Raw genomic sequence first — 20,656 nt, forward strand, 5'->3', positions numbered from 1 at the left:
CCCCCTTTTTTTTCTCTCTTTTTTTTTTTTTCTTTTTTATTTTCCAGTACTAGGTAGGCAGGGATTGACCTTGGATATCAAAAACTCAACAATGGAGAGTTTTTTTTTATCCTTTTTAATTTCATTGAGAAAAGGTTATTTCCATAGAAATAAAAATAGAAAAAGGAAAATAACATCAGATATTAGCTACGGGATTTTCAGCAGGAGCCTCTTTACCCTTCTGTAGAGAGAAATGTGCCTATAGTAGTGTCTTCCAGCTCTTTCTCCAGCTTCTCAATGAACTGGCATGTGTGTTCAATGGACTGCCCAAACTTATATTTATCCAAAGCCTGAAATAAGGAGAAAACGGAAAAATACAAATAAATAAATAAAATAAAATTTGTCAGAGGTAGTTAAAATATAGAAGCTATCATAACTGTAGCAAATAGAGAAAAGTACATGTCCTAGTTCTAAAATTCAGAAACTCGACCAGATACAAGAGTCAATAGTGGGTGTAAGTAGGTCCCATATCGGCAAGGCCTGTCGAGTTGACTCACTGACTCAATCGGCTCAACACATGCAACTCAGATTGAGTCACTCAGCTGGTCGACTTCTTTTTTTTCCCCTCTCAGAAAGGTGGAGCACACCACCTGTAACTTTGTTGAATGATAAAATAATGACTTTATAAACTTTCAGTTGGGCCCACAAAAAAAAAGGGCCTCACCTATCATATCAAACTGCCTTATTAGTGTGTTAACATACCGTCACAATCTCCTCTGCAACTACCTCCCGATGGTTAGAGAGAGCTGCGGGAGTTTGAATTCAATTGTTATTTCCAAAACTGAGGCAGGTCAACTCATAAAATGGCTACATGTGCACGTCGAATGTGGACTCTTGGCAATATTCTTAAAACGCATTTGTTGTTTATGAATGTGTAGGTCCACCTGATGAGTTGACTGGCCCCTTTTTGTGCCAGAGCATCTATATACTGTAGCACACCTTGCTGCATGGTTCATATGTCCGTGGCATGTGCCAGGTAGGCATGTCCGGCCACTTCTAGAAGCATGTGGGAACTAAGCAAGGCTCATCAAATCATCAAATATTGTTCTTTGGTTGCACTTCCCATAACCAAATAAGAGGTTCACTAATCCTAAGTGCATGAATAACTTACACCCATATACACACACCACATATATTAATGCAGCAAATAATTAGGAAGGATTTTGAGTCCTTCCTAAAACCCGTCCTTGGATCCTAGGAGCAAGGATTTACAGTCCTTGAGCAACAACCTTTGGATCCTGATGATTTCTGGTCCCTGACTTTCGTATTTCTGAATCTCACAATTGAATCTGACTACCCAAGTCGATCCTATTGGCAACAGAGCAACACCGGCGGACGCGAACTATTATTGGCAATGGGCAAACGACGCTTACACGGGATCTTGGTGCCTTCTCTTCAAAGAAACTTAGTGGAGTTCGGTCATCAGATCAGCCTGATTTTCAGCATGGGCATGTAAACAGTGTGAACCACCTAATGGACAGCTTCGATCTAGAACCTGTGTGCCATATTCTCACATGCAATGCCAGGTATATGAGCCGCCATGTAGACATGAGTTGGATTAGCAGACCTCACCGGTGGAAATATCTATTAAAGAAGCCATCAATGTGCACATTGTTAGCTACATGTCAGAACATCAGGGAAGATATATTTCCAAGGCTATACTAACATATAAGGACCACAAAAACACCACATGACTTTAATAGAAAAACCAGAGTGCAGCACCATGAATGCAGGCACATCGATACAAAGGTAGCACTCTGTCAGAGGTCACATAAATGGCCATGAGAACTCGAATTTATAGGGTCCTCAAACTGAGCTTTTGCACAGTATAGTCAGGTTTTCAGTTCTAACAAGTGGGCCAATGGTTTGGCCTACCGCGCCCCACCATGGATGGATAGCCCCAAAAATCTCCAGGATAGGACAATCCTAGAGTTTTATCTCATAGCTTACAAATACAGGGTTGAAAACCGAACTAACAGAAATACAGAAATGGTCCACATTCAACTGAAAATGGGCCCAATAATGGAGGCTGGGATCTTTCAATATGGGGGAGTTTTGGGGCATGGTAATCCATGGTGGACATGACAGACCACTGGTTTAGAATACTGATCCATGGGCCCCACTTGTCAGAAACCAAAAACCCTAATATACAACGTGAAGCCTTGGGTCGAAGATCCTATAATTCCTCTAAGAATGCTAGCTTTCAACAGAATTTCCAAAGAAAAGGCAGCACTGTGCAACTAAATTAATATAGCAATGCAACCAGTTGGTAAAGTGACGATCATTAAATCCATCTTCATGTACATACCCATTCATGCACCAGCAGGTAATCTTACATCATTTGAAAATGCCAATTATTGCAATATGACACATCAGGGCTTTAGCCTTTGAATCCGGGTCGTCTTCCAACAGTCCAAACTGTTAACATCACATCCCACTTTGTATGGTGGAAAAGACAACAAATGGATGCTCAATTGATTATTCCACACTTGGATAATTTGGCTATTTTGGTTTGAAAATGAATGGTCGCCATGGTATAATCAACAGGTTGCAATGTTCAATCCAAGAGTTTTTCGAGCATCCTTGTCCAAAGAGAGCCCTATAAAAGAAAAGCCTGTGTCAATGAAAATGAACACAGTTAAGAGTCCTGATGTAGATGATGTGGAATAGCAATGTAGGGATACAATAGAAAAAGGAGATGGTTTTGAAGGCCCCATCCCACAGGACCAATCGAAAGGCCTCTGGAATTGGGTGTCTCCCTATATTATTCCATTATATAATCCAGCATGGGAGCTGTGGAGAAGTGCAATATATTGGTATGTTGGGACATTGTGCCTACTAGGAAATGAATGGGGAACTTCGACAAAGACTTAAAATCTATTCATCATGACTGTCATATGTGACTGTACTAAAGAAAAGATTAAAAATGTACCCATATTCATTATAAGCTAACAAATTCTAAAAAGAAAATAAGAAGTCTTTCACTAAAATGTTGCAGTAGATTATTATGATAATCCAAGCATATGTAACAGTCATTGGCAACATACGTCATCACCCATTTAGCAACATGAATTCATAATGACCAGCAATTTACAACTCTCTGGAAATGCCTCCTAGTCCAAGTAGATTTACCAACCTACCTTATAGCACTAAAGGGAACCATGTCTAGAGTTGCATATCGGGCAAGTATACAGCGAAAATTGCTCACCCATTAGCATGAAATATAATAAAACAAAATAAACAGATCAATGCCATGTACAGGGGAAAGAAGGGTATATAGATTTATGGCACCAAAAACAATAGGAAAGACTAATCCAAATTTCTCATTCCACATACTGCCTTTTGAAATGCACGATGATTGAAATTATGTGGATCCTGAAATTGAATAACCAAGTTACACCATGGCTCAAAACTTACATACCCTTTTTTTTACACATGCACTCACACCCCACACACACCCATGCACTCAAACCACAGTGGCTTTTTTATATCACGATGGGTACTCGAACCCATGACCTTGTGTTGAAACTCTCGTGAGTCTACCTCTGAGGCATGAGTAAGGACCCGACTTAACATACCTGATGAAACAAAAGTTGCTAACAAAAGATCTAAAAATATAAAATATTCAGCAAAGCTGATATTCCCATTTCTTCTTTTCTTCTTTTTTTTTTTTTCTTTGTTTTAGGATATCCCCAAACTTTCTATTTTAGACTGTCCTTTTCTTTAATTGATAAACAGTTTTATTAACCGACCACAATTAGTTGGGATAAGGCTTAGATGATGATGGAAACTTTTATTAAGAAGAACCCCAAAAGGCAAATAATACAGTGGCCCATGGAAAACACCCATGCCTACATTACAAAGGGAACCTTTCCTCAGACCAAATATCATTGTGTGCCATGTAGAGTACAGAAATAAAGTCACATATGATAGAAATATACATCTACAAAAATATCACCCACAAGTAAACCAGAAATAGGCAAAAATCCAGCATCTACATGCACTACTAGAAATACATAGATGAAGGTATATTATATTCTCTTCTAACGGGTTCCAGGCCTAAATAAAGGAGGGTTGCATCAAGTTGGTGGCCAGTGTCAAACTTTGGTCACAGCTTTTTTTCTTCTGAATCACGAGATTTTTTTTTTTTTATAGAATTCACCATTTATACGCTTAGTCTCTGATTAATCCAACATAAACTAATGGAACTCCTATTGAATTGTGTTTTCTTGTCAAAATCACATTAACTTGTATCCATTTAACAACCACAAGAAAATGCATATTTAATAAGGGGTTCAGAACTCTACGTAGACATTTACCCAGTAAGTAATTATCAGGCGAAAACAAGCTCCACAGCCTTGCTGGTTGTTATGCTTAGGATGGGTGATTCTGGTGGCTGGGATTGAAGCCTGTTGTACAGTTGCTCTCAGGCCTCTCCAGTTCTTGTTGTGTTTTACAGTGGTGGTAGCTGTAACCCATGGGCTTAATGTATTTTCTCCAAGGGCTTCTTCTTGTCATTGGATAGCTCTACCCTATCTTCCCCTGTCCCAGCACATCTGGTGGGCATTGCGCTTCTGTCATTCCTCCTTCAACTGCCTATTGGAGGGAGCTTGGTCCGATTGAGAGGGTATCTCAGTCATTTGCCTGCCTCTAGCTGTCAGCCTAGTATGTAGCAATTGTCTGGAATGGCTTGTTTATTGAAGATGCTGCTCTGTTTTTGGTATTAAAAAAAAGGGGGTACACAAGTCAAAATGAACTATACAATGTTTTCACCTCATCTACTAACTATCACTGAACTTCTGTCTTCAATTTCATTCATACGAGACCTTGATCACAACTATGGAAGCAGTGGAAGAGAAGCTGGTTTCACTCAACAAGAAGACATACAGGCATTCTTCCACTTCAAAAGCAACACACATACATGGAGATGGCTGTACTGTAGACTGTTAGCATCACAATGACACAACTATAAGCATGCATTTGATGCACTGTTGAATTGAATTGCAATGGTTAGTCTAACAAAGTGGAAATAAATAAAATTATGATATCCTTCCTTAGAAATTTGTATTGAGGGTTTGGTCTCCAAATTGCAATTATGTCGCTTTCAAGTTTGACTTGAGAGGTTGTTTGGTACCTTGTATTTAATATGCATTGGCAATTACCATAAAATCCATGTGAATTGGAATCACTAGTTGTGCTCAGCAGCCTATAATCAGAATCCACTAGAATTTGGCAATCCGGTAATCAGAATCACCAAATTGACTCACAGCTTGTATTTGGAAGAGAGAGTGAGAGAGATGACCGTGGCTTGTGAATTGATGGTAATCGGTGGTAAACGGAATCCATGTGAAATGGAATCACATGAATTCACAATGATTCCAAAAACTGCCTTTTGATGTATTTGACAAGAATTGGATTCCAATTCACATCAAATACACTCCTCCCAAAAGCAACAATTACCAGTCATTCACACTCCCAAACAACCCCTGAAAGTGGCATAGCTGCAGTCCGAGGGCTCATTCATCATTAATCTTGTCGGATCAGCTTGATTGAATTGAATACTCGTAATTCAATTCATGTGTGCATTCAAATGCAACTTCAAGAAATTGAGAACGGTTGCAATCTTATATTCCTCAAGTTCTCAAATGGGAAAAGCTAATGAATCCATTCAGTCAGGGAATAGTAATACAATTGCATGTATAGATGGTCAAACAGGCTCTTAATCCACTTACCTTCACTGAAACCCAATTTTCCATGAATGGCAATGATGGCAATGGCAGTAGCAGTATTTTAAGTGGAAGCCAAGTAATGAAGCACAGATAACTAGGAACGCGTTTGGATGTCCAATTGAACTGAATTGCAATAATCCAAATAGCAATGACCGTAGTTTCAATTCCATCTTGAAACACAGAGAACTGCGATTAGGGGTTTGGGTGTCATGGCGAATTGCAAATGCACAGTTTTATAATAAGCAGAATCCCATACATATGGGGCCCATGGTCCAGTGATCCAACCATTGATTTGGTGGGTTTGTGGTTTATTGATCCAAACCATGCATTATGATGGGACCCACTGCGGATTGGGAAACCCCTGAAACGTCCCACCTTGGAAGACTCACACCCTTAGAGAATTTTTCCCCCTTTTGTCTGTTGAATGTGGCCTTTCGCTGAATTGCTTTCTTATCAGCACTTTCAGGCTAGCGATTGAAGCGTTGCAATCTTCAAATCTTGAGGGAAAATATTAAGGCGTCCCACATCCACGATGGGACCCGTCAAATCGACGGTTTGGATCACCCAACCATGGCAACACATATACGAAATCGTATGCGTCATCAAGCTGTGCATTTGATGATGAGCAAGACCCTTTGATTCCATGGTCACCACAAGGAATAAAAATGGTGAATCAAGTGAATTGCGATTCAGCTCGTTTGAGCATCCAAACGCACCCATGGAGTGGTTTTTATAAGATTTTTGAGTCCTAAAGAACTAAACAGAGTGTGACAGCATACGGCTACGATCCAATGTATGATAATTGCAACATTCAATGAAGAACCTACACAAAACAGATTATACGGGTTTTGTTCGTCGCGGCGAACGTAGGGTTAGTGACATCATCACCATCTCCACCGTTGTCTTCTATCTCCATCGTTGTCTTCTACACTGATTTCTGGAAGTAAAGAACCTTTTAAATCGTCACCAAGAAAGAGAAAAAGTACTGATACTGTGGCAGTACGTGGCCATCCACACACATGCATGTGGCAAATGTACAAGTGAGTAGCAAGAATCAAAATCTAGCTATTCAAACTTGGGATTTACTATAATTAGATCTTAGTAACGACATCTCATGCTAGGGAAGAAGCTAACCTCCCACTTGTGAGGTCATCAATTGGACGGTAAAAATGAAAAAAGCAGCAGTCCATATTTACCAAATAGAAGTTCATTAATTAGAGGCTAATTTTTCTTAACCAATCTTTAATTTTGAGAATATGTCACATAAACAGTATCTCCTACGATATGGACGGTTTAGATTTGGACTTGTAAAGAAAGCACGTGATTGCAATGTGCATGCGCACGGATTGGCATATTCTTCTAGCGTATCAAATACAGACGTCTATTGCGCCCGAGAAATTTACGACTGTGGACCCCACCTTTTATCTAGCGGTTTTTTTGGAGCAATACAAACTTAGAATACGCACTTGGACCTCCTCGTACGGCCACCGATTTTGAGGACGAAAATACCCCTGCCTTCCTGTGGCTGGCGTGCAGAGACGAGCGCTGACGGACGGTGGAACTCAGGTGGGGCCCACTGTGATGTTTGTGAGAAATCCTTCCCGTCTAAGTTCATTCATAGGGTCACAAAGACCGGGATGAAGAGGAAAAACAAATTTCATAATGATCCAAAACTTCTGTAACCCCTAAATGGGTTTCAATGGTAGACGTTCAATTACCCACTGCCATTTACAGTGTGGTTCACTTGATAGCTAGATTTGTCTTATTTTTCATCTCAAGCATTAATACGAGTTCTCCAAATAGATGGACGGTTTGGATATAACACATACCTCATAATGGGACCCACAAAAATCAGTGGGATTAAAACAGGGAAGAAAGAAAAAAAAAGGAACCAATGAGTTGGGGTCGACTGGGTTGGGACCCGGTTAACCGGTTCAGAGCTGGGTTATGGCTACGGATTATAACCGTAGCCATAACTGTAATGCTATGCACCTTTTTCTCTTTTTTATTTTATTTTTATTTTTATTTTTATTTTTTACATGAAGAACTTTTTCTCCCTTACATTTTTCTCTAATATATAATTATGTAAATATGTATATATAAGTATATAAAAATATTTTTCTATCTTTTAATTCATTTCTTTGTCTATTTATTTAACAAGCATATTTCCTAAACTAGAAAGTTTTTTTTTCTTTTTTTTTTTTACACATGCACACACACCCCCATGCACTCACACTAATGGAATTTCACCACGTATAGATACTCGAATGCTTGACTGGGTGTTGAAACTCATAAGAGTCTACCACCCGCGCAAGAGTAAGAATCCTAAACTAGAATGATTTACTTACAGGGAAAATTTTGGAAAAACTTTAGTTCATGGTGCGACCCATTAGACGACTAGCCTGGATCACCAAACCATGCGTCACAGTTGAATAAACTCAAGACTCGAGAGTACTATTCATATTATCTTGTCAACGATCATATCATTCCTCTCCAAGTTTTATTGTTGGCTTTGATTTTCATGTTTATTTGAATAGGTAGGAAACCATTATAAACTCACAATCATACGGTTAATTAAAAATGTGAAAGCAACGAAGAAAATTAAAGAACACAATTATTTATGTAGTTTGTCATGAAAGTGATTATGAGATTATCAAGTAGAGTTAACCATATGAAGATTGCGAGTAAAAGCTGTGAACGCGTCATTTTTTATGTTCTCAAACCTTATTTCAATTGTGAGCAGAAAGAAAGATTCAGACCCCAAAAACTCCAAAACAAAAGTTTCATCCAAACAAGGAAACTATGTGGTTTATACATGACGAAATCACCCATGAAAATTAGCGGGGCAAGCATGAAAATGAGCGGGGCAAACTGAAATATGAGAGGGGCAAACTAGAAAATTAATGGGGAAAAATGAAAATGAGCGGGGGTAACAAGAAAATTAGCGAGGGAAATATGAAAATCAGCGGGGGAAACTAGAAAATCAGCGGGGGAAACTAGAAAATCAGTGGGGGAAACATGAAAATGAGCGGGGGAAACTAGATAATCAGCGGGAGAAATATGAAAATGAGTGGGGCAAGCATGAAAATGAGCGGGACAAACTAAAAAATCAGCGGGGCAAACTGAAATATGAGCGGGGCAAACTAGAAAATCAGTGGGGCAAACATGAAAATCAGCAGGGCAAGCATGAAAATGAGTGGGTTAAGCATGAAAATGAGTGGGTCAAGCATATGAATCGTCATTTTTGCAAACATAATTTTGTTATTTGCCTGTGTTATATATAATTGCTACACCTACATATGAATCATCATGCTGATAGTGTGTAACAATAAAGCCCATTTTCTCTTCTTTTTTAGTGCAATACTGACTAAAATATAGAAATCTCACGATTTGTTACTGGACACTTTTGGTGTCCTGCTCAAAGCTATTAAAAGAGGTTCAATGCCATCGACGAACCGTCGATGACATCAAAGTCCCATCAAGAAAATTCAAAAAATGCATGTTTAGTCGCTAGAACATTTTGGTTAGTTCGATAACATCGAAGATGTTCGATGCCATCGAAGTGTCATCGAATGTTTCATCGAATGATCGTGCGGGATTTATTTCCTATTTCGATTGTGATTCACCTAGATGCCATGCATATATATATGGGTGTAATCAAGAATATGGGGTATCAAGAGCTTTCTAATTCGTTCGTAGGGTTTCAAGCTTATAGCTTAGGTGATTCAAGACTTGTTCGAATCAGCTAATCTCTATCTCCTGTAATTTTATTCTTTTATAGTCAATATATGTCGCTTTGTTCCTTGATACATCCTCAGTGGAAGTCAACTGACCAATGAATTGTTCTGCATCACCTAAAAATGTCTCCCACTTGTGAAAATTAAAAACTATGCATTCTGTACAAAGATGTGGACCACTGTAATCAAACCATTGTACAAGGACACCAACAAAGTGGATAGTCAAACACTATAGTTTGTACTCTTTTCACTACATTACAACTCATACACATGATAAGGACACTAACTATTTCACGTGTATACCGACATCTAATATATAAGGAAAGGACTACATCTTGAATACATGCATCATGAATTTCTCCATCTTCTCTTGTTCTAAGGCCATCCATACATTGTCACCTCCACCTCTCCTCACTCCAATACCATCAAAGAGCAACAGCATAAACTCATCCATTCCACTCACAACTGGGCCACCATACGTGGGCCTCCCATACCCAAAATCCAACTCATGGAAGAGCAACTTCCACCAAGCTGACACATAAAAATTCTCATCTAAAATGGAAGGGACCCCTCTATAAACCTCTAACCAATCCACTACTGATTTCACATACTCATCTGTCACCATCTCTATTACTTCTTTCACCTTCTCAACACAAAATCCCAAAGACTCCTTATTCAAATCCACCACCTTTGCACTTGCACAAGCTGTTACAACAGCATTCCCAACAAACCTGCTCATATTTCAGTTTACCCCGCTGTTTTTCTAGTTTGCCCCACTCATAATTCAGTTTGCCCCATTGTTTCTCTAGTTTGCCCCGCTGTTTTTCTAGTTTGATGTATAGCATACTTTGTAATTTTTGTGGATAGCATACTTTGAAAATTGTTTGCATATTCGTCGAAATTGTAAGTTATGATGTATAACATACTTTGTAATTTTTGTGGATGATGAAATGAACTTTATACTTTGTCCCACTATATTTTCTGTTTGCCTCGCTATGCTCGTCGATCAAATTCAATGTACATGGAACTCAATGCTTGATATTGGCCTGCTGATTTTCTAGTTTGCCCTGCTGTTTTATATTTATACTTTTACAATTCAAACCGAGTATAGTAGTAGCCATCTCACAAATGAACCCCTCAATTTCTTGACACCTAGCACATGTCCCCATCAAAATCATTGTTTGTCATCTCATCTGCCAATGATTGCGGCCCTTTAGTTGGAAAGAAAATAACAAATTAAGAATTTTCAATTATTCTCTAGATATGTATGATTCATACCTAGTTACATGTCCCCATCAAAATCACTGTGCCTTGCTGATTTTCTAGTTTGCCCCGATGATTTTTCAGTTTCCCCCGCTGATTTTGTAGTTTGCCCCGCTGATTTTCTAGTATCCCCCGCTGATGTTCTAGTTTACCCCGCTGATTTTCTAGTTTGCCCCGCTGATTTTTCAGTTTCTCCCGCTGATTTTCTAATTTGGCCCGCTGATTTTCTAGAATCCTCCACTGATTTTCTAGTTTGCCCCGCTGATTTTCATGTTTTCCCCGCTGATTTTCTAGTTTGCCCCGCTGATTTTCTAGTATCCCCCGTTGATATTCTAGTTTGTCCCGTTGATTTTCTAGTAACCCCCACTGATATTCTAGTTTGCCCCGCTGATTTTCATGTTTCCCCCGCTGATTTTCTAGTTTGCCCCGCTGATTTTCATGTTTGCCCCGTTATGATATAAGACAAAAAATGAGACAAATGTAAAAAAATGAATTGAGTATTCTCATTATGATATAAGACAAAAAATGAGACAAATCTAAAAAAACAAGTGGGGCAATGGTCGAAATCTGAAAAAACAAATGAGCCAACCAACCTAGTTATTTTCCAAGATTCCATGGGGTTAGAGTTACTACTTTCTTGTTACTCAGCACATGCAATGTGATAATGGGGAACACGTGCAAGAAATCCAGACTATCATTAATCAGATAAGCCCTAATGCATGTCTCATGGTCCAATGATCAGCCCAGACCAGTCCTCAGGTGGACCACACATATGTCAAATTTGGACCACTAGATCGTCCATTTCGAGTAGATGTCTGGCCTACATAAGGATCATACTGGCCTGTTTTTTGGGTCACAAGACCATATATGGTGGGGCTTACCTGATGAAAAACACTGATCTCAAACACACACCCATCCCTGATGAAGGCGGATGGAAAGAAGATTGGATAGAAACCAATTCCTGGTGAAGTTGTGGCCATGAGAGAGAGAGAGGAACAAGTTGAGGGCACAAGCTCTCCTTTCAAACTAGCTACAAAATCAAGCCTGATCCAGAATCAAATAAATTCCCCTCCAACATCACGATGAAAATCACCGATTTGGTTTTTCTCCTTCTCAAAAGAAGACGGGATTGAATCCATGACTTCAATGTTGGTCTCTTAGCAGCCTGCATGGCATATCTTGAAACATCCAGCATCTTAGAATAATTCCACAACATGCAACTATATCAGCTCGTCTTCATGCCGGTGTTCAAAAACTTATAGAACACTAGATACTATCTGAGTCGACTCACCTCATTGAGTCTCAGGTTGAGCTAAACTGGTAGATTGGTTTCAAATACCAGAAAGGAACTTGATAGACTAATGTAGACTGATAAAGCAACTGCATTGAGCAATACCAAGATACGTGTTCAAATGAAAATTGATAAAAATATTCATCTATCAATTAGACTAAGAAGTTATCTCACGATTGTTTCTGATCTCATCATAAAGGACAAAAATTAGAATATCCCTACCATTCAATCTATCTGGAATCAATCAACAATGCAGAAAATCATGACCATTTAGATAAGGAAAGCATTGAAGATTTAATCAGGAAATTCTCAATGAACAGGGAATTCACCGTGATGAAAACTGAGTATTTAACCACGAAGGTTTCAACTTGAGGCCTGTTTGGATGCAACTTTCAAAAGAGGTTTTTCCACAAAAGCAAGCCAATTTCATGTTTGCCCCGCTAAATTTCCAGTTTAACCGCAAAGTGATTGAAATTAACTACAAACTGAATAAAATGGATTTTCGACCATCGACCCGATGGAATCTTGGAAAATAAGTGGGACAAACTGAATTATGAGCGGGGCAAGCATGAAAAAGAGCGGGGCAAGCATGAAAAAGTGCGGGGCAAACATGCAAAAGAGCGGGACAAGCATGAAAAAGAGGGGTGCAAACAAGAAAATGAGCGGGGCAAATATGAAAATGAACAGGGCAAACATGAAAATGAGCGGGGTAAGCATGAAAATAAGCGGGGCAAGCATGAAAAAGAGCGGGGCAAACATGAAAATGAACGGGGCAAACATGAAAATGAGTGTGGTCCATTTGAACATTGGATACATTTAGATTTATCGGCTCAAGCCATAAAATTATCTGTTAAGTTTGCCCCGCTGATTATCCAGTTTACCCCGTAGAATTTCATGTTTGCCCCGCCGATTTCCTAGTTTGCCCAGCTGATTTTCTAGTTTGCCTCGCTGATTTCTTAGTTTGCCCCACTGATATTCTAGTTTGCCCCGCTGATTTTCTAGTTTGCCCTGCTCAAATTCATGTTTGCCTCGCTGATTTTCTAGTTTCCCCAGCTAATTTCCTAGTTTGCCCCGCTGATTTTTTAGTTTGCCCCACTGATTTCCTAATTTGCCCTGCTGATTTTCTAGTTTGCCCCGCTGATTTTCTAATTTCCTCCGCTCAATTTCATGTACAGCTGAAAGTTGGGCAAGTTCAACCCGACCGACCCATGACCGACCCGACATTAGGTTGGGCTGGGGCAGGATATATCGGGTCCGATCTCAAGCTTGGGCTATACAAACACCAACCCGATAAAACTTAGGCTGGGCTTGGGTTGAGGTCTCAGGCTGCCCGACCCAACTCGAACCCGATTAATATATTAGTTACTTATAAATTATAATTGAGTGTGGATTGTTTATGTAGAAGGTACACTAGTGATGTCGGGTCTCATTTGTCCACGTCATTTCCAAGGACTCACGCTAATAAGATATGCCGGATTTCTCTCTCCAACATAGATTGCGTGCTATGCTACATGACTTTTTAAAGGAGTAGTCCCATATTTTAGCTTTAAAAGAAAAAAATGAAGTTCTTTATGATGAATAATCACGTATATAATTAATAAAATCATAGATACAAAAAAAAGTCCTATATTGAAATATAATAAACTAATGTAATAACGAAAATATTAGCACGTATATACCCGACCAACCCAATCAACCCGTTGAGCCCTCTTGGGTTGGGCTTGGGTTAAGAATTCCCAACTCAAGATTGGGTTGGGTTGGGTCAAGATTTAGGTATAGGAAACTTGGGTTGGGTTAGGGTTGAGTACCAACCCGAACCAACCCACCCGACTTTCAACCCGAACCAACTCGACCGCGAAGTGATTGAAATTGACCACGAACTGAACGAAATCAGATTTTCGACCATCGACCCGATGGAATCTTGGAAAATAACTAGGTTGGTTGGTTAAATTAGCATCTCCTACCCCAAAATCATATATGGTAAGTTAAGTAAATCATTCTAGTTTAGGAGATATGCTTGTTAAATAAATAGACAAAGAAATGAATTAAAAGATAGAAAAATATTTTTATATACTTATATATACATATTTACATAATTATGTATTATAGAAAAATGTAAGGGGAAAAATGTTCTCCATGTAAAAAAAATAAAATAAAATAAAATAATAAAAATAAAAAAGAGAAAAAAGTGCATAGCACTACAGTCATGGCTACGGTTATAATCCGTAGCGATAGGCCAAGCTCTGACCCGGTCGACCGGGTCCCAGCCCGGTCGACCCCAACTCGCTGGCTGCAAATTTTTCTTTTTTGTTCTCTGACCCGGTCGACCAGGTCCTAACCCGGTCGACCCCAACTCGCTGGCTTCGTTTTCATTTTTTTTCTTTTCTTTTCTTTTTCTATTGTAATCCCCATCGATTTTTGTGGGTCCCATTATGAGGTATGTGTTATATCCAAACCATCCATCTATTTGGCGAACTCGTATTAAGGCTTGAGGTGAAAAATAGGACAGATCTAGCTATCAAGTGGACCACACTGTAAAAGGCAGTGGGGAATTGAACGTCTACCATTGAAACCCTTTTAAGGGTTACAAAAGTTTTGGATCATTATGAAATTCGTTTTTCCTCTTCATCCAAGTCTTTGTGACCCTCTGAATGAACTTATACGGTGAGGATTTCTCACAAACTTCACAGTGGGCCCCAACTTAGATGGGGGGATTTCTAATGATTGATGCTCATTCAACACTGTTTCCTGTAATGTGGTACACTTAAGATTTGGATATACCTCATTTTTTGTCTCATACCATAAAATGATCCGGAAAAATATATGGACGGCATGGATGAAAAGCATACATCATGGTGGGGCCCATAGACCGCCGATGATCCGCCATTGGCGGGTGGCAAGCGGAGTACCCAGTCCGTTTCTGTGAAAAGGAGGGGTATTTTCATCCTGGAATTTGGTGGCCGTATGAGGAGGTCCAAGTGCGTATGTTAAGTTTGTATCTCTTCAAGAATATCCAATGGATAAAAGGTGGGATCGACAGTCGTAAATTTCTCATTGCGCCCTGGCCCCGCCCGAACGGGGGACGGATTGGCTACTCCCCCTGAAACCAATGGCTGGTGGTCGGTGTTCTGTGGGGCCCACCATGATGTATGTGTGTCATCCATGCAGTCCATCTATTTTTATATATCATTTTATGATATCATAAAAAAATTGAAATATATATCAATCTCAAGTGGACCACATTACAGGAAACAGTGTTGAATGAATTTTGACCATTAAAAACGTTTTAGGGGCCATAAAAGTTTTGGATGAAGCTGATATTTATTTTTTCCCTTCATCTGGATCTTTATGACCAAATCAACAGATTAGATTTCAAATAAACAGTACATTGGGCCTTAGGAGGATTTTAATTGTGAATATCCATTCATTATTTTTGTCCTGTGGTGTGGCCCACCTAAGATTTATATCCCTATCATTTTTTGTATCAAGACTTAAAATGATCTGTAAAAATGGATGAACTGAATGGATGAAACATGTACATCATGGTGGGGCCCACAGAGCACCGACCACCAGCCACGGGGCTGGTGTCAGGGGGAGTAGCCAATCCATTCCCGCCCGAACGGAGCCGGTCCTAGCAGGTGCTTTGTGGGGCCACAGTGATGTATGTGTTTTACCCACACCGTTCATCCATTTATACAGATCATTTTAACGCACGAACCCAAAAATAAGGCAGATCGGAGGCTCAAGTGGACCACACAGTGGGGACCCACCGTTAAAAACTTTTTGGGCGCCACGGAAGTTCTGGACCAAGGTGATATTTGTGTTAGCCGCGGAAGGTTTCAACAGTGGGAGTCATAATTATAACCATTGCTTCCTGTTGTAGTGTGGTCCACTCAGAGCTTTGGATCTGCTTCATTGTTTTAATGCCCTAAAATGATATGTGAAAATGGATGTACCGTGTGTATAAAACACATACATTATGGTGGGCCCTACTTGTTGTATCTTATATCTGGCCATTTTGGAAAAAGCTAATAAAAGAGTGACAAATGGCATTGCACGAGAAATAAAAGAAGGATGAAAAAAACTTAAAATTCTTGGAGTACTTTTTGCATAATCATAGTTAGCATAAATTCAATTTTACAGGTCATTAAATGATGACAAAGTAACACGATGAAGTTATCCAAAAGTTGCAGTCAAGCAATTAAAGATACAAAAGGCGATCAAGAAATACAAAACTTGGACAACAAAAGAGAAATCGTCGCGAAGGAGAAACATAACAAGAGAAGAATTAATCTAGAGAGGGGCTCTTCACTACTATAAGTGCTAGAGTAATGAAATAAGCATATGGAAGAATAAGTTGCATAGCATAATTCTATAAATAACAGAGGAAATTCATAGAGCAAAGATCATCTACAAACCCAATAAAATCCAACAATAAGATCGAATCTTTATATCATTTATCTCGGTTATCCTAAGAGTAGCGATAATCATCAAATAGCAGTAATTCTTAGTTATAGTTTTTAGTTGTAATCCAAATTTACGCTCAAACGTTGGATTTGTCATTTATCCAATTTCACACGGTTCTTTCAAGAGACACATTCTTGTAGTCGCTTCTAGTAGTCAATTGTGAGTTTTTTCTTTTCTTTGATTTGCACTCATATACTGAAAATCTTTTCTTGAGGAAGGCAAAGCGCAGCCCATCTTCAAAGGAAGAACCACACCCTTCGATTATCGGCTGATTATTATAAAAATTTGCAAGTGATTGAAAGCAACCAATCTTCTCGGATTTGGTCATATATGTTCATATTAAACATATCTGCTTATTTTGATGCTTGGGATCAAAGTTGATCAATTTAGATCGAGCTGCTATATCGATTCTAGCACGCCCGCACACATTACACGTAACAAAAAACAAATCGAGTGCTAACAATTTTAGCACACCCTGTGGGACTCAATTACAAAGTATGCTTACCAGTGCAATAATTTCTCGGAATCATGAGCCGAATGGATGGTTGTAATTATTTAGTAGCCACCACTAATGTTATTGTAGCCAACGAGCCTCCTACTCAAGAGGAAGAGTTTTAAATTCAACAGGTGCTAGGATGTCGTAATAGAACCCATATAGTTCGATGGACAAAGCAGATCTACCAAGGTCACCATTGTAGACCCCACTCTATGTGTTGTGTGTGCACAATTGGTGCTTGCACCTGCGTTGCACAAGATATGGAAATCTGGTTAATTAGGTTTGACCCAATGGATTTAGCAAGAAAGTAGGGAGCTTTCTTCCCGCCTGAACCAACTCAAACGGACAACGTTCGTTTGGCTTGGATCTGGCCCACCATGATCACCTCTTGGGATGATCTAAACTGTCCATCTTGTGCGTAGCAGGGGTCCGACCAAAACCCAATGGGTCCCACATGTAGATGTGCTCATGTGAGCATACAAATGTCGGCGAAAAAGGGTTGTGTGCAACCATCTTTTCGAAAATGGAAAACCCATGATGCGTTGGTGATCCATGTGCGCCTCCCTCCATCCAGCTTGGTAATTGGATGAAATCATCCTATCCCTCCATCTTAAGGCCCTCTCAACTGCAATTTCATCAATAGTCAGGCCAACTTCTCGCCGCTGCGTGCTGATCTCGTTCCCACTAAGGAAAAGCTAATAACTGTCCATTTGGTGGGCTCCACAGGGTTTAGTGATCCAATCCATGCCCTCCATATGCATTGGATCAGAATGTAACGTCTTAGATTTTTACTATTTTAAAATTTTAAAAACCCCTGAAAATCTTCGATATGACTAGCCTATGTTGTCGCTTATTGTCCCTTGACGCTCGAAGTGAGCTTATACACAGGTAGTACTTGTAAAGAATCGCACAAATTCGATCAATCAACCGTAGGAAGCCAACGAATCCGTCTGATCACTTAAACATCGACCTTAGCTTCGGGATTTGTTCATGTAAGGTCCAAATCTATCTGACCTATCACTGACTAATCGAGACAACCATAACTAAATAAAGATCTACCCAAAGCCAAGACAATTAGGGGTCAGATCTTAATTAACAAACCAAATTAATCCAGTTACCCCTTTAATCTAAAAATCAACGGTTTGGGGTTATTAAGACCGAATCGCCGTTTCTGCTAATTATAAATATGTCACACTATGAATATAGTTAATCTAAACCCTAATAATTGTGCACAAGAAATCTTGATACTAAATTCATTCCGAAAATGCCCTAATTATCTAAACACGCTATAAACCACTTGTTAGTGGGCCAATAGACCCAAGACTATAGAAATATATTCGTCTTAGTGGGCTTGACGTCCATCGTGGGACATGAAGCCGAGATCGTGTCTCGAATCATTCAACTTGGACTCGCAAGGCGAGTGCTTGAGTTGTGCAAATACCTTATATAAAAATCTGAAACTTAAGTGAAATAAGTCCATTACTCTTTCGCAAAGTTGTAACTTTCGGACCGTCGGTTCATAGCCAAATTCGAGGACCGACTAAAGATATTCTCCACACATATCCGTATAGCCACAGCCCTGATTGATCATCGGTGACCATTGATCTAAGTTAGGGCCTTCCTGGTTAATCAATAAGTCCAATCATCAAATGGTTGTGTCCAAATATATATCGCCTATTGGGACACTTATCCTATGTCTTAGATTGACTCTTACACCCCCCAGCTGGTCCCATTGGTTGGAAATAACCCCCTTCAGGGTTAGTATAATGAATAAAGGGCCATTGGGGTCATTTGTGCAATATCTGATACTATATAAAGCCCTCATTTGGGCACCCTCTCTCCCCATACAAATTTGTATTTTTCAAAGGAGAGAGAGAGAAAGAGGAAGAAAAAGAAGAAGAGAAGAAGAGTGAGAGTAGGTGTGGGGAGGCTTTAGTGCTTCCATTCATCGGTTTCCTCTAATCAAAGCCCTGACATCGATCATTTTCCTCCGCTAAATCCACCCCATTCGTGATTGGGAGGTAAGAAACAAATCTACTTCCCAACCTAGGTTTTCTAGGATGAATTGCATGGATTGCACGTATTTCTTGATGTTTGTATAGGAATTTATGATTTTTCTCAAATCCCTAACCCTACAAGTGTCGTGAGTCGAGCGGATCGTCATAAGGTGCAGACTATTATGCTTAGGTTTCCATTTATCGACCATTGATGGTCTCAGTTAATGATGTCTTATATTGAATGGGTTGGAATAGCTAACATGTTCATATTCCATGTTTGTTTGTATTATGTGTCATTAGTTGCTTATGGATGCCTATATGTTTGATAAAATGCCAATGTGATTAAAAGTGTAATTCTAATGATGCTCACATGTTTGATTGAATGCTCGATTGAATGTGTTGATTTGTGATGTTCACATATTTGATTAAATGATGTAGTGAATGTATTACTCTATCGAGGCTCACATGTTTGATAAAATGTTTAAGTAATTGTGTCGTTGAATCTATGTTATGATGACATGACAAATTGTTATGTTCGTAGTGTTATTTAGGATTGCTTATGATGTGGGGTCAGTTGGCTAACCGCCCGAACTAAAAGGGTGGTCCGAGTTAGGGTGGTAACCTTAGGCTTGTTTGATCGACCCAGGTTGAACATGGACGGCTGACAGTAGTGGGACTACATGGGTTGGTTGCACATAATGCCAGTTGCATCGGGGTTCTCCCAGGTCAATCAAATCATGTAAGTGCTATAGTTTATATCCCTGTCTGTTGTCAAATTTGTGGTGCCAAAATCACTGTTATATATAACTTGCATAAGTGAAGCTCTCTCAAGGATCAACATTCATAAACAAGCAAAGCTCACAAGACAAGACTCAAGCTGCAAGACTTCAAGAAGAGTTCAAGGCAGTTTGTACACTTTCAAGATTGAGCTACATCAAGGTTTCAACTACATCAAGACTTTAAGGCTCATACTTCAAGGTCACTTGTTCCTAATGTTTCAATGTCCATACTTCATGGTTGAGGTTTGACTGACCATAGGTTGACCTTAGAAGTAGGTCATTTTGGATACATAAGTCGAATGTTTATTTTACATGAGTTTGGTCTGTTCTTCGACTAGTCCTAAGCCTTCTTCGACTAGTCCTAGAGTTGCTTCGACCAGTCTAAGAAATTCATCGATCAGTCGTGAGTTTGTTACAAATTTCGGATGAAATCTGTTAGGCCTCGACTAGTCCAGGAATTTGTTCGACCAGTCGTAGGAACAGTGTCGACTGCATCTACGACCAGTCGAAAATCTTTGACTCGAAATCCAGCGATATTTTATAGGTTCTTCGACCAGTCGAAGGAAACCTACGACCAGTCGTAGGTGACCTACGACCAGTCGAAGTAGACCTTCGAGCAGTCGTAGAACGGTCAAAGAATATCCCGCCGAATTTTTCAAATATTTGTTATTGCTTCGACTAGTCGAAGAGCTCCCTAGACCAGTCGAAGACGCGATCTGCTCACCTACAAATAGTGCACGAATCTCAGAAGAAATCATTGAATTAAGTAATCCATTCAAGCCAATCTTCGTCGAACTTCTGAGAGATAATTCTATGCTCCATCTAAGCTAAGTGTGCTTATTTAATATTCTCTTTCCT

At 39.5% G+C, this 20,656-nt stretch overlaps 1 long non-coding RNA gene across 2 annotated transcripts; it reads right to left on the reverse strand.

Annotated features, from left to right (window-relative positions):
• Positions 1-92: 92 nt before the first annotated feature.
• On the reverse strand, positions 93-6,693 carry LOC131257409 (uncharacterized). 2 transcript variants are annotated; one of them, XR_009177369.1, is made up of 4 exons: positions 6,596-6,678; positions 2,348-4,982; positions 1,413-1,623; positions 93-329 (listed from the first exon to the last, which is right to left on the reverse strand). It is a non-coding gene; the product is annotated as an uncharacterized LOC131257409 (long non-coding RNA). The 2 variants fall into 2 exon arrangements; XR_009177370.1 differs by having other exon boundaries at positions 98-329; positions 2,348-2,638; positions 6,596-6,693.
• Between the last annotated feature and the right edge of the window lie 13,963 nt (positions 6,694-20,656).

This window comes from Magnolia sinica, chromosome 10 (assembly GCF_029962835.1).
Source record: "Magnolia sinica isolate HGM2019 chromosome 10, MsV1, whole genome shotgun sequence".
Taxonomy (NCBI): domain Eukaryota; kingdom Viridiplantae; phylum Streptophyta; class Magnoliopsida; order Magnoliales; family Magnoliaceae; genus Magnolia; species Magnolia sinica.